We start from the raw sequence: 12,680 nt of genomic DNA on the forward strand, positions 1-12,680 counted from the left end.
CACCATCGCCAGACCAAATATGCCAATTATGCTCCATTTGGGATTAACTTAAAAGACAGATTTGTATAAAGAAATAAGATATAATGAGACCTAAAAAGTGCATTGTTTGCATAATGGAATATCATGCCTGAAACTGATGCATTTTTATCAGCATGACCAGACTAGACCAGACCATAGTGAGTGAGCTTTATAAAAATGTTCTCTAAGAAAACACAAGAGTGATAATTTCCCTTACAATGACAGTATTTATTAATTATATCGATAGTATTTATGCAACAATGTTATTTTCGATCATATATTCTTGATGGTAGGACTTTGTACAAGCCCGTCTGTGTATATACCACCTGCTGATCATATTAGTGATTAATATTTCTTACAATGGCAATGTCTATAGTGGTGACCACTCACCATCGGGTGGCCCACTTGCTAGCCTGCCTACCAAATTCAATAAAAAAGAATAAAGCTATTTTAAAACTAATTTGTGTATTGTTTTCTTTCCTTTAGATATCTAATGTGAATAATTAATAATAAATGTGCCATAAACTTGCCGATTTTACTAATTGTAGTCAACCTTTAAAATATTGTAAGGAAGTTTCGTCGAGTAATACATGAAAGTATTTATTATTCAACTAGTGTATATAAAACGAACCTTTTGTTTAACGCTGGAAAAACTCATTACACGTTTCCCCCATGGGAACAGTGAGGGGGCATGTGGGGCTTGGGCATCCACTGAAAAACCAGCGGTACCCTTTCCGTCTTAACGAGGAGCGCCACGGGATCGCTTGCGCATGCTACCGCGACGCTCTGAAGATATAAAAGGAACCTTCCCCTATCCCTGCTATAAAAAATGTTAATTAAACATTTTTTCATTCATTCTACGTTTATTCGACAAGATACAGTCTCTAACAATATGGCAAATAAGTCCGATATTTTCTTGAACATTTTTATATATGTAATGTAAATGTTTCTGAAAGTAAATTATTTATCTTTGTGTTTATATTATAATAATAATCCAATATAAATACAATGAATGTTTATTTTTTTCAGAAGATATAAGAGAAGAGCGATGCGCGCCGACACTGGCTTGACAGTCGGCGCCACAGCAGAACCTCCCCCCTCCCCACGCCACGCGACGACTCCAGCAGACCCGACTGCCGGCATTTGGCGTAACACTTACATTTGTCGTACGGTAGTAAGTACTCGTAACCTTTCACTCGCGTGTAGTGTCTCTTTCTAGTCGAGAGTGAAACAAAATAAGCGCTGATTATATCTTTATACAGCGTTTTCTTTCCAATCGAAATTACTAGAAGTTATATATGGATAGATAAGACACGGACCTTTATATATATCATCACTTCTTCATAGAACGACCTGTATTATCTATCTTACATATGGCTGAAATTTTCGCACGACAAATCGAAATCTTATGTCAATTGCCTCAAATTTTGTTTATTTTATTGTAAGTTGTGAAGTCGATATGACTTATTAAGTTATTTTCGATGGAACAGCGTAAAGTGGCGTTATAGTCGCATTATTTCTAATATTATCGATAATTTTGTGATTATTTCGTGTAGCAACATAGCACGTATATTTTGTAACCGAATAGAAAAAAAAACAAATGCACAATACAACATGAAAGAATACGTATTTAATACAGTTATGAGATGTATGTAAAACTTTTATTCTACATTTTTATACAAGCCGGTAAATATAATAGAATTATTTAAATATATATATATATATATATATATATATATATATATATATATATATATATATATATATATATATATATATGTATTCAGTCGCGTGGCCAGTGTACCATTTGCTAGTGTTAACAAATTCGACCGCCGGGAAGCCAGTGTCACTGTGATTTCCTTTCGCATGGTGTTTCCGAACGTTCAGCACGCTGGCAACTTCGATTTTCTAAAATGGAATACATCGGCTCGATGTGTAAGGCAGTTTTAGTTAGCACCTCCGTCTTGCAAAAAAAAAAGTAATGTATAGTTTACTATTTAGTCTGTACCACAAAAAAGGCGCGAAGTAATTTTTTTTATTCGACATTTTGTAATAAAAGTCGCACCGTTATAGTATATACATTTTAGGTATCGTGTTACAAACTTGTACCTATATATGTAAAAATATTTTATGATTTAAATTTTGAAAATAACACCAAAGAGAAATTAAAAGAGGTCATACCATTACTTATATTTGTATTTAGAAAAGCAATGAAGCGGTTGGCGAGCGTTTGAATACCATTTTATATTAAGGATCATTGTGAAAGCGATTTTAACCGGAGGCTAGATTTAGTATTCATACGGAAAAAGCACACTTTTGCTTTTACTAAACAATATGGTAACATTTTGTTTTACTTCTTGTTAACAGTTAACGTTTTTTTTTTTATTTATTTTATCGTTGACATTAAAATATAACTTGACATTTAATTTTGGAATATAGTGAAATATACGTACTATAGACATTATTTGCTTGCACAAAAAAATAAATAAGAAAAACTGGTACCCAAGTGTAGACCAAATTTTATTTCGTATTCGGTTATTGAAATGTTGGTTATACGTTAATAGTTAAATATACAATTTTTGTATTACATATTTTGTTTTTTTTTAAGCATTGTTTCGATTTTGAACTTTGTTCTATTTTCTGTATATTTTTGAACTCGGAGATTTTATATCTATTCTTTTTTTAAATACGCGTCCTCTGTCGTTATTTTGCGGATGCATTGTTAGGTTTATTTTACATTTAGTTTTATAAAGTGTCTTCCATTGTGTAATATTTTTTTTAAATTACTTTTTTGTTTTTTTTTTTTTAATAGACGACTTGTGTTAGGCTGTTTAATTTGGCGCACATTTTGACTATAACAAGAGAAAGCGGAAAAGCTTTTGATATATTTAACTTATAGAATAGTTCTTATTATATGAAATTTCTTAATATTAAGGTCCAAAGAGTTCGCTGCCCGTATACGATACGGTGCTTATAATAGCAGTATTTGACTTTAATTGTTCATTTTTTTTTTATTTATAGTATATTTCCCATTTATTTTTAGGACATATTTAGCCCTAAGTACAAATGTTACTAACATTATCGCCCTAAAATAAATAAATAATTATTATTAATATAAAATAAATAAAAAATATATTTTATTTATATAATTGGTTTATGTACTTACAAGAAGAGTTGTTAGAAAATACACTGAAAGATCTATTTTTCGTTATTTCTTTTATTATTAATAAGAATTCGTTAGGTTAGTTTTAATTTTTGTTTTTTTTTTCGCATTTCCTAACACGCTTAGTGAATATGAAACTATTTAATTGTAATTAATTATTATATTTATAAATGATATGGTCCTTAATATACAATGCTGAAGCGTTGGTTAGTGTAATGTGCCATAATGAAGTGTTGCTAGCGGAAACACCATAATGTTACCATATAAAAAAATATATATATAATTACAAAATATGTTTACAATTAAGCTGATCCTTCCTAGTAATTTGTAAATTAACGCTATTTTGCTTTGTAATGATAACATGTCGTTATATTATTTTTTAAATATATATATGAATTATAAAACGTATTTCTTTTTTCTCTTGTTTTAAAAATTTTAATTGTAAGTAGGGAATTATAATGTATGTTGAACGAGTATGTTACATTATTGCGATTGAGGGGTCGCTCACAATTTCTTTTTATTTTGTCCATAATTATATAAAAACTTTTTTATAGATAAAATCCATTGTTTAATATTTCTTATATATCTATTTGTAAACGAACTTTTAGAATTAAATAAACGCAAATCGGTTTTTTTTTTGTTATTAAGGATGTAAGAAAGAATTTTACAGTTGTGTATTTAATAATTTTTTTGTACACTTGTTTCTACTATTTGTAGGCTCTTTAAATATTTTTATATAGCTATTATATATTATAATATGACTATGTGCAATAAGAGCGACTCCCGAATAACACAGTCTTAGAAATCATTGTGAAATAACACGGCGTCTTATATACTTATTTATATGTAACTTAAAAATAATATTTGGTAGCTAATTAATTAAGTTTTAGAGTTATCGCGATATTGAAATGAATGCAAAAGTAACATTTTTTTTTTAATTTTAATGTAGACTGTCGATTCGTGAAGGTATCCTTTCCTAGCAGATCTACTGTCCACTGATAGTCGGATGCAAACAATTTAGCAGCTCCTCGTTTTTAACTTACCAAATATAATTAGCGGTGATTGAAGTATTTTGCGATAATTTACCTAAAGTTCTTCAGAATGTGACATAGAGTTGTTACAACCTCCAATTATAATTATTTATTTTTATTTTGCGACGCCATTAGTCCATATAAAATTATACTGGTAAATTTTCTAGCTATCGTAGAATCATTTGTCCAAATAATAATATGACATTGGATTCGACGACGCAGCTTAATAACGTACAACTCAATGTGGTTTTTTCCGCTAACATTAGGTATATTATCAGTACTTACTACGGTCACTTATATCGACGCGAACGATTGATGGAAGTTTTGTAGAATTTACAATATATTTTGTTTTAACTTTTTGTATTTGGCCAGTTAAAAATTTGAGGGTGGATATCCAAAGGAACATACTGTGTGTGAATCGCGTACGTGCAGATAACGTGATCGCAAGATATATATTTACTGAGAAAACAATTAAAGAACAAAACAAAAAAAAAAAATTTAAAAAAAAACCGCTTTTTGTCTTCGAAATTCTTGAATCTCAATAATTACGCGGTGGCGAGAACATTTTTACACAAAAATCTAATCCGCAACAATTACTACTTCTAGTTCTAAATTAGCCCAAGTTATAATAATATCGTTTGAAAATAATTATCTGTGACGAGGTGGCGCGTTATTTTGTATCTGTCTACGTCATTCGGCTCCCGCTACACACCCGGACCCCTCGTACAATTAAGAAAGCGCAATAACAAGTGAGTCCTGTATGTATAAAGTAGTTTAGAATACTTTGTATGTTTTTTTCGATATGTAGACGATACTGCCAGCGTCGACGTCGAGTATTGGTCGCACTAAGATGTAAAACTTTATAAAGTAAGTCTCAGTTTCGGTGTTCGGAAACGATACGTTTATTTATTAAATCTTCGAGGCAGGCTGTTTAGCGTACTGCGTAGAGTAAAGTAAATTTAGTTCGCGCGATCAACTCCTCGACCATACGTAGTCGATGTCCGTTGCCAATAACCAAATAGTATTGAACAATTCCTCCTTTTTTAATATATCTTTCGTAGTAGATAAGTGAATGTACTTGCGCACAATGTGTATGTGAGGACGGTGTCGTATTTTTCGTTCTAACTCTCAAAGTGCAGCGCTCGCCGCAAATATTTTTGGTAACGTTTTACTCGTCGTAGGCCGAGGGTCGCTGTCCGCATGCCCTTCACATCCGTTTCGCTCTAGATATTAAAATGATGGCATTTAAATCATAGTGCTCTTAGATTTTTTTTCCATTGTAGCACAAACGTGTTTTCTCTCAATTTTTGGTAGTTTTATTTTATAAAAAAAAAGAGTTAATAATGAAAATTTTTACGTAGCATAGCTCGAACACTTTCGTTTACGTTTATATTCGTGATCAGCACTATACATTGTATTCGTTGCCGACGGAATGCGGATTATCGTGTATTTACTCTTAATACCTACGTTTAAATATATACTGAAAAAAAAATCTATATTTTTAACGATTTAATTTAAAAAATATACCTAATTATTGAAATTCCTAAAGATTAAAAATGAAATTTTTAATATTTACGTGTAGTAGTGTTTACTTGGAGTTGATTGTTATTAATAACAAACGCTTATAATTTTATCATTTCAATAGAATCGCAAAGGGAATATATTATTTACTGTCCAAGAAATTAATTATCTATAACTGATGTGTACACAGAAATCAGTATGTTTCAGGTATTTTGAATCCGACTTAATGTATGTAAAAATAAATGTTGTTTTAAAATTGTGATTTTTTTATTTATTAACCTTAAACCCCAATATTACCTATTGAACAGAATAACGCTTGTCATTAATGGCATGTTAGAGCGGCAAAGATTTTATTCCGAGGACTTGGGGCGGCGTGGTATTTAGTAAATAGAATGTTTATTTTATTTTTGTGTACCTTAATAATAAATACACTTGTGTGTGAGAGGCAGGAGCCCAAACTAGGTTGCCCTGTACTAAGGGTCACCTGGCTCCCGCTCTTGGATTAGGTTTTTTTTTAATTTTGTAGTAAATAGTAGAAAGATTAAAGCATTTACAACACATCATCGTGTATGCATGTTTACGCGTATGTATGCATATATACGCGTGTGCGTATCAGTGTACATAACATACGTACATTCTACTTTTTTACAACTATTGTTTGTTTATTTAATAATAATCATTTATTTGCATGAAACATAGTTTTACAAATTTTATGATTTGTTTATAAGTATAGAATACATTTCGATAGGCACGCAAATATATTTGTTAACAAGTAATTAATATTAAACACAGATCACACCAATTGTACATTAAAATAACTATATAAATATATGTATAAAATGAGAGGTATATAAAATAAAAATTGATTTAAAATTAACAATAATTAATTTAATTAATGATTTACTTAAATTTATACATTTAAGTGCATAATTACATAATAAATAATAAAATATAGATTTACTTTATTTAAAATCGGTAGACACCCTTAACCGTCAAATCGTCATGGTTAAAAACCGGTTCGAAATGTAGATTCTACCGAGAACCGACAAGGAAATAAATTCACTTATATTAAAAGCATACTTTGGAGAAAGTTTTTGTAAACGCGGATCTTTCTAACTTAAACAAAAATATTATCCAAAATTATCCATTTACTAAAGTTGAATGAATCATCAAATTCATTAATTAATCATTCATTCAATACATTCTTGAATTTTTAAATATTCATTTATAGAGTAAATTTTTTCATCTATTAACCATTTTTTAAATTTAGACCTTAGTAACCTTAATAGTAACTCCCTTAAGCTTTGGTATATTATTAAATATTTTGATGCATATTACGTAGAATTTTTTTAAAGAGAGCACAGTGGCAAGTTGGTATCAATAACCTAGTAGGGTCCCTTAATCCAAGCCTGCTTCTATCACCTACTTTTTCGAATAAATGTAGATATTTTTTACAAACATGACTACATCCATTACATACAATTCGGCTAGTGCCAAGATTTTGTTAACATTAAAAATCGGTCTACATGAATCTAAAGGTTGAATTCCAAAAATAGCCCGTATAAACTTTTTCTGACAGATAAAAGCATTATTAAAATTAATAGAATTATCCATAAAATTAAGCCATAATTTAATAAAGAAACAACATATCCATAATATGCACTGAGAGCCGTACGTTGTAGTTTGCGAAGAGCATATACAAACTTATTTATTTTAGAAGTAATATTACTTATATGCAGTTTCCAATCACAATGATGATCCAATTGTACACCAAGGAATTTTACATCATTGTTTTCTTCAAGTTCCATTCCACGATAACCAATTTTTAGTTTTAGAAATTGAAAATTGGACAAATCGCGTTTTTGATATGTTGGCACATTAATCATTTGATTCTAGCCAAGACAACACTGATCCTACAGCTTTATTTACATCATCCTCAAAGGCGACGTTAGTTTTTGTATGAAGTACAGCTAACGCTATGTCATCGGCAAAGAAAACACATTGATATTTTATAACATTGGGTAATTGGTTAATGTACAATATAAATAAGTGGACCCAAACGTTACCTTGTGGGACGCCAGAGTTGTTTTGTAGATTGGGAGATTTATAAGTAGTTAATTCGGATTTGTTGTTTACTTTTAATATTTCTAAATGTTGTGTACGGTCTTTTAAATAGATATTTATCCAACTTAGAGCGGGTCCTCTAATGCCGTACTTTTCACATGTTATGAGCAGTATATTATGATTCACAAAATCAAATGCCTTTGACATATCAAAGAAAATACCTACTATTGGCACTTCTTTATTAATATTGTCTGTCATAGTTTTTACAAGAGAAAAAGCTGCTAAAGTCGTTGAATTTTCTTTTTGAAATCCATTTTGTTTTTTTTTTATTATGTTATTTCTATTTAAAAAATTCGTTAAACTATTGCGCATGACTTTTTCAAAAAAAATTGACAACACTGGAATTAATGTAATTGGCCTATAATTATTAATATCATTGCGATCATCATTGTATATATTGGATTTATGATAGGTATTTTTAATTTACCTGGAAAATTCCTTTTGAAAAAGAGAGATTTATTAAATGCGATAGAATAGGTGCTATAATATTTTTGCAATTTTTCAGGACGCTCGTACATATATTGTCATAGCCTACAGATTTAGAGTTTTTTTAGTTTACCAATTATATTCACTTCTTCCACATTTGATGTTGGATACAAGAATATGCTAGAACTAACGTCGTTTATTGCAAAAGAATACTTTGTTTTATTATTTGCTAAATTTCTTTTTTTTGTGATACCTATAAAGTACTCATTGAATATTTTTGCGATTTCCAGTGCATCATCAATTGTCTTCTTATAAAAGATCATGTCGGTAAATTCATTACATGTATTTTTATAATCTTTATTATTTTTTATTATGTCCCATGTCGCTTTACTTTTGTTATTTGCAGTTTGTATATATTTATTATTCATTTTAGTTTTTGAACAATTGATGCATGATTTTAGTATTTTAGAATAACTATCATATGTCTTTTTTAGATCTGCTGATTTTTGTTTATAGTTAAGATTCTTAATCTTAACTTTCTTTTATAAATACAAGATTTCCTAATACCCTTTGTTATCCATTTCAATTTTGCAACGTTAGAATTAATTTAAAAGTCGAGATGGCCCAATGGTAAGAACGCGTGAATCTTAACCGATGAACGTTGGTTCAAGCTCGGGCTAGCACCTCTGAATTTTCATGTGCTTAATTTCTGTTTATAATTCATCTCGTTCTTTTCGGCAAAGGAAAACATCGTGAGGAAACCTGCATGTGTCGTTAAGCAGCAGTGGCCTAGAGCGATTGACCAATCTCGGTTGTTTAGTAGCTAGTTCTTCCTTCATAGTTTGCAGTTGCTGACAATAGATATCTGCCGTAATCGTTTGGCCAGATTTTAGAGAGCTGTAGTGAACGACACAGGTGCTAGTCAACCAAACACTCACAAGTAACTTTTTCTGAGTCAATTTTTGTTTAGGGCAGGATTTGGCTGGGTCTCCAGGGTTCAACCATTGCGATGAGCGCTTCCGAAAAGTTATCGTACAGTATCCACTGTAACTTTTCTTTCGATTAACTTTTTAGAACTTTTCATCACAAGTAATGATTCGATTTAAAATCCCTTCATTATTCTGTCGGTTGAGCAAAGTAACACAGCAGTCGACGCGTGTTTGCAAGTTTTTTTTGTTTTCCCGATTTGCTTCAAGTGGATTAATACAGTTTTATCACTTACCCCGAAGCCTGCAGCAATCTCTGAAGTGCTCTGTGATGGATCTGCTTCCACAGTAGCCTTTAATTCTTCATTTTCCACTTTGGTCTCTGACCGTCCACGGGGTTGATTCTGAAGGTCAAAATTTCCAGAACGAAAACGTTGAAACCAAAAACGTACCGTGCGTGCGTACTTTTGCGACACCAGCGCCGTACACATCATTATTTCGAGCTGTTTCTGCAGCACTGGTGCCACGGTAAACTCGTACTCGTAAATAGACCCATATTTCATGTTTTCCATTGTGCGGTAATAAGCGACGCCAAAGAAAAAAATAATGAGGAAAAAACAAACGAATCACTATTTTCAAAACTCAAATGTACCAGCTAAATGAATTTATAAATTTGAATTTGGAATTCTTAACCAAAGAGGAGACATTTCAGATCAAAGTGCTACGACCAAACTACGACAAAACGCTAATTTCATATGTAAGGACCTAATATATTTATACTGTAAGTGATCATTGTAATATATTTGATTTTATTATGCCATAATGGTCAGCAATACCATCATGATAATATATTATCTTAATAAGTAAATAATAATATGATACTTCATTTTTAATTCGCTCAGAGGAATGTTCTATAAAATAAAATATATATATTAAAAAATAGTTTTTATTTAAAAACCAAATGACAAATGCATCGTCTCAAAAATATTACATCCAAAATTAAAAAAAAAATCAACATGTCAGAATAATCTGTACGAAACATGAAAGTTCACACGAATACTTGTTTGTAATTAAAAACACAACGATTACAAAATAAATATTATTTACAAGTCTATGGCAATGTATAGGTACGATACATCTTTGGGCTCGCCTCAAAACTATTCATACAGAAAAACAAGATTGAAATTGTGTTTTCATCGAACAAACCAATAAGTTAAAACAACAGTTTAAAAACAACCAAAATTTTTATCACTGTACGTGTATCGAGTTAAAGACTTTCAATCCAAGAACATTTAATTGAATTTTTTGTTAGCAATAGGACACCAGTATATGGAATAAGCTCCAACCCTTCTCAAAAAGGGAGAGGAGGCCTTAGCCCAGCAGTGGGACATTCACAGGCCGTTACAGTTACAGGACACCTAATTGTATTGAAATTGCTAAAACTGTATTCATGTATCTGACTCCCTTCAATAAGGTCTTTATTATCTAACTCAAAGCTAGAAGTTGAAAACAGATGCTTACATATAATATGCATTTTGCACTTAACTTTTATTCTTATTTTAAAGAAATCTTAATAAAACACAAAAATGAGTGATTGTTTCTTAAGACTTAGTGGCCGTTGATATTATTCTAATTAAAACTTAAGGAGTAACACGTATTGTTATTGGAACTTAATCAAAAAAAAAAAACTTGCATGCGATCCAGATTAAAGTCTCTTTCATTAGAAATATAAATGAAAAAAATATATAATATATTAAGAATAGTAAATGCATTCATATTCAAAAACAAAGCTTATACATACGAATAATCTCATTGTCCTATGTAAAAGTAAGATAATATACATTAGTCCTGCTAATTAAAGCATCCTGATAATTTAGACCGAAAAAAGACTTGTTTTGTTGACCCTATCTCAATTTTTAAGTTCAAAGATGGATCTATGTTTACATTGTACTGTTGGACTTTTGAATATTGGCTGTTGGTAATCCAGTCTTATTTAATTTGGAAAAAAACTCTATTGTATATTATGTATTGATCAATAGATTTTAAGTTTCTTTTGCAATAATGTAACAGGACCATGGACAAAATGACAGAATATAGAAAGACATAAGCGTATGAAAATATTACTCTACAAAAGTTATATAACTAACTTAGTTTTCCAATTTTAAGTGTTTTTAACATTTTATTTTAGTTTTAAACTTTTTATTCTAATATCAGGTAGTGTTTGTAAATCGAACTATTATTATTTAGATTTTACTTAGAGAGCACTAATTGTTTATTTAAAGCATCATTATTAACACTAGAAAATAAGATCTTGTTATGATGAGAAAGTTGATAAACTTCCGATTCACTTGGAATGTATTAGTTCAGTTTCCTGGTGCTAAAAGGCCAAAGTACATTTTTGAGTAAAATGTTAACATTTTGCCTTCGCTGTATCATTTAAAAAAATATTTATGCTAAGACGACATAAGCTTAACATTACTAATATCAATACAATAGTATTACGCAAAAAGGCATATACGTTATATAAAATAGCCAACATCCGTTTATTCTAAATACAAAAATGAAGAGTTATTGAAATTTTCCTTTTAGCTCCAGGCCACAGTTATAATTTCGATAATAATATATTTGTACAAATATTATTTAACACATTTTTTGTGTGTATGAACATTAATCAATATTATATTTCCTAAATAATATTTCGAGACAATTTAGTTTTAAAATATTGGCACATCGTTTTTTAATCTAAAAAAAAAAAAAAATTACACATACCAAAGAGCTTAAGTTTTTAGTAATTACGTAAATTTGTAAATTGTGACTTAAAATCACAATGTTGGTCCCAAGACTTGGAATTATTTATCCAATAAAACAATGACGGAACTAAAAATTTTAATAATAAAATTTGAAAAAAAATAAATATTTTTTTTATTAATAAAACGGTAAAAATTTATAAAATGTCGTTGAATAGTTATAACATTTAGTTACATCAATGTTCTTTTGGACAAAATTATATTAAAATATGTAGAAAATAGTTTTAAAGTAATGTCTAGTAAGTAAAATAAAGTTTAAAATTACTTGACTTAGACATATTAAAATGGCATATATGTTACAAAATAGAAAAAAACATTGTGAAAAGTAAATACTTGACAGGTTTTCTATTCTCAATTCAAACTCAAGTGATAAATAATTATTTTGTTAATTTTTCGTATTAAAAAAATGAAATATCATAATACTTTCCTAGTTTAAAACTTTTAAAATTTTTTCGAGCTGAATATTGAGCTCCTTATAAAATGTTTATTTTTTTTAAGAAATGTCTTTCACAATGTTAAAAAGCTAGTAAAAAAATAATACCTTTTATCAAAACACAATAAACACAAACAAAATGAAACATGACATAATCATCAAGCAAAATTAAAAATGTTAAAAAATAAATTCTCAAAAAATCCAAAAAAGCATTTCAGTAAAGTATTTAGT

The 12,680-nt window shown here is 29.6% G+C and overlaps 1 protein-coding gene across 4 annotated transcripts in view; it reads left to right on the forward strand.

The window, feature by feature from the left end:
- Window positions 1-4,107, forward strand: part of LOC126777374 (guanine nucleotide-binding protein G(s) subunit alpha) — a 41,788-nt gene extending 37,681 nt beyond the window's left edge. For 3 of the 4 annotated variants that reach the window (XM_050500412.1, XM_050500413.1, XM_050500414.1), the window contains exon 11: window positions 1,048-4,107. The gene's annotated coding sequence lies outside the window, so the exon portion shown is untranslated. The remainder of the gene's footprint in view (window positions 1-1,047) is intronic. The other variant, XM_050500416.1, reaches the window with a different exon arrangement.
- Window positions 4,108-12,680: the final 8,573 nt, after the last annotated feature.

This window comes from Nymphalis io, chromosome 22 (assembly GCF_905147045.1).
Source record: "Nymphalis io chromosome 22, ilAglIoxx1.1, whole genome shotgun sequence".
Taxonomy (NCBI): domain Eukaryota; kingdom Metazoa; phylum Arthropoda; class Insecta; order Lepidoptera; family Nymphalidae; genus Nymphalis; species Nymphalis io.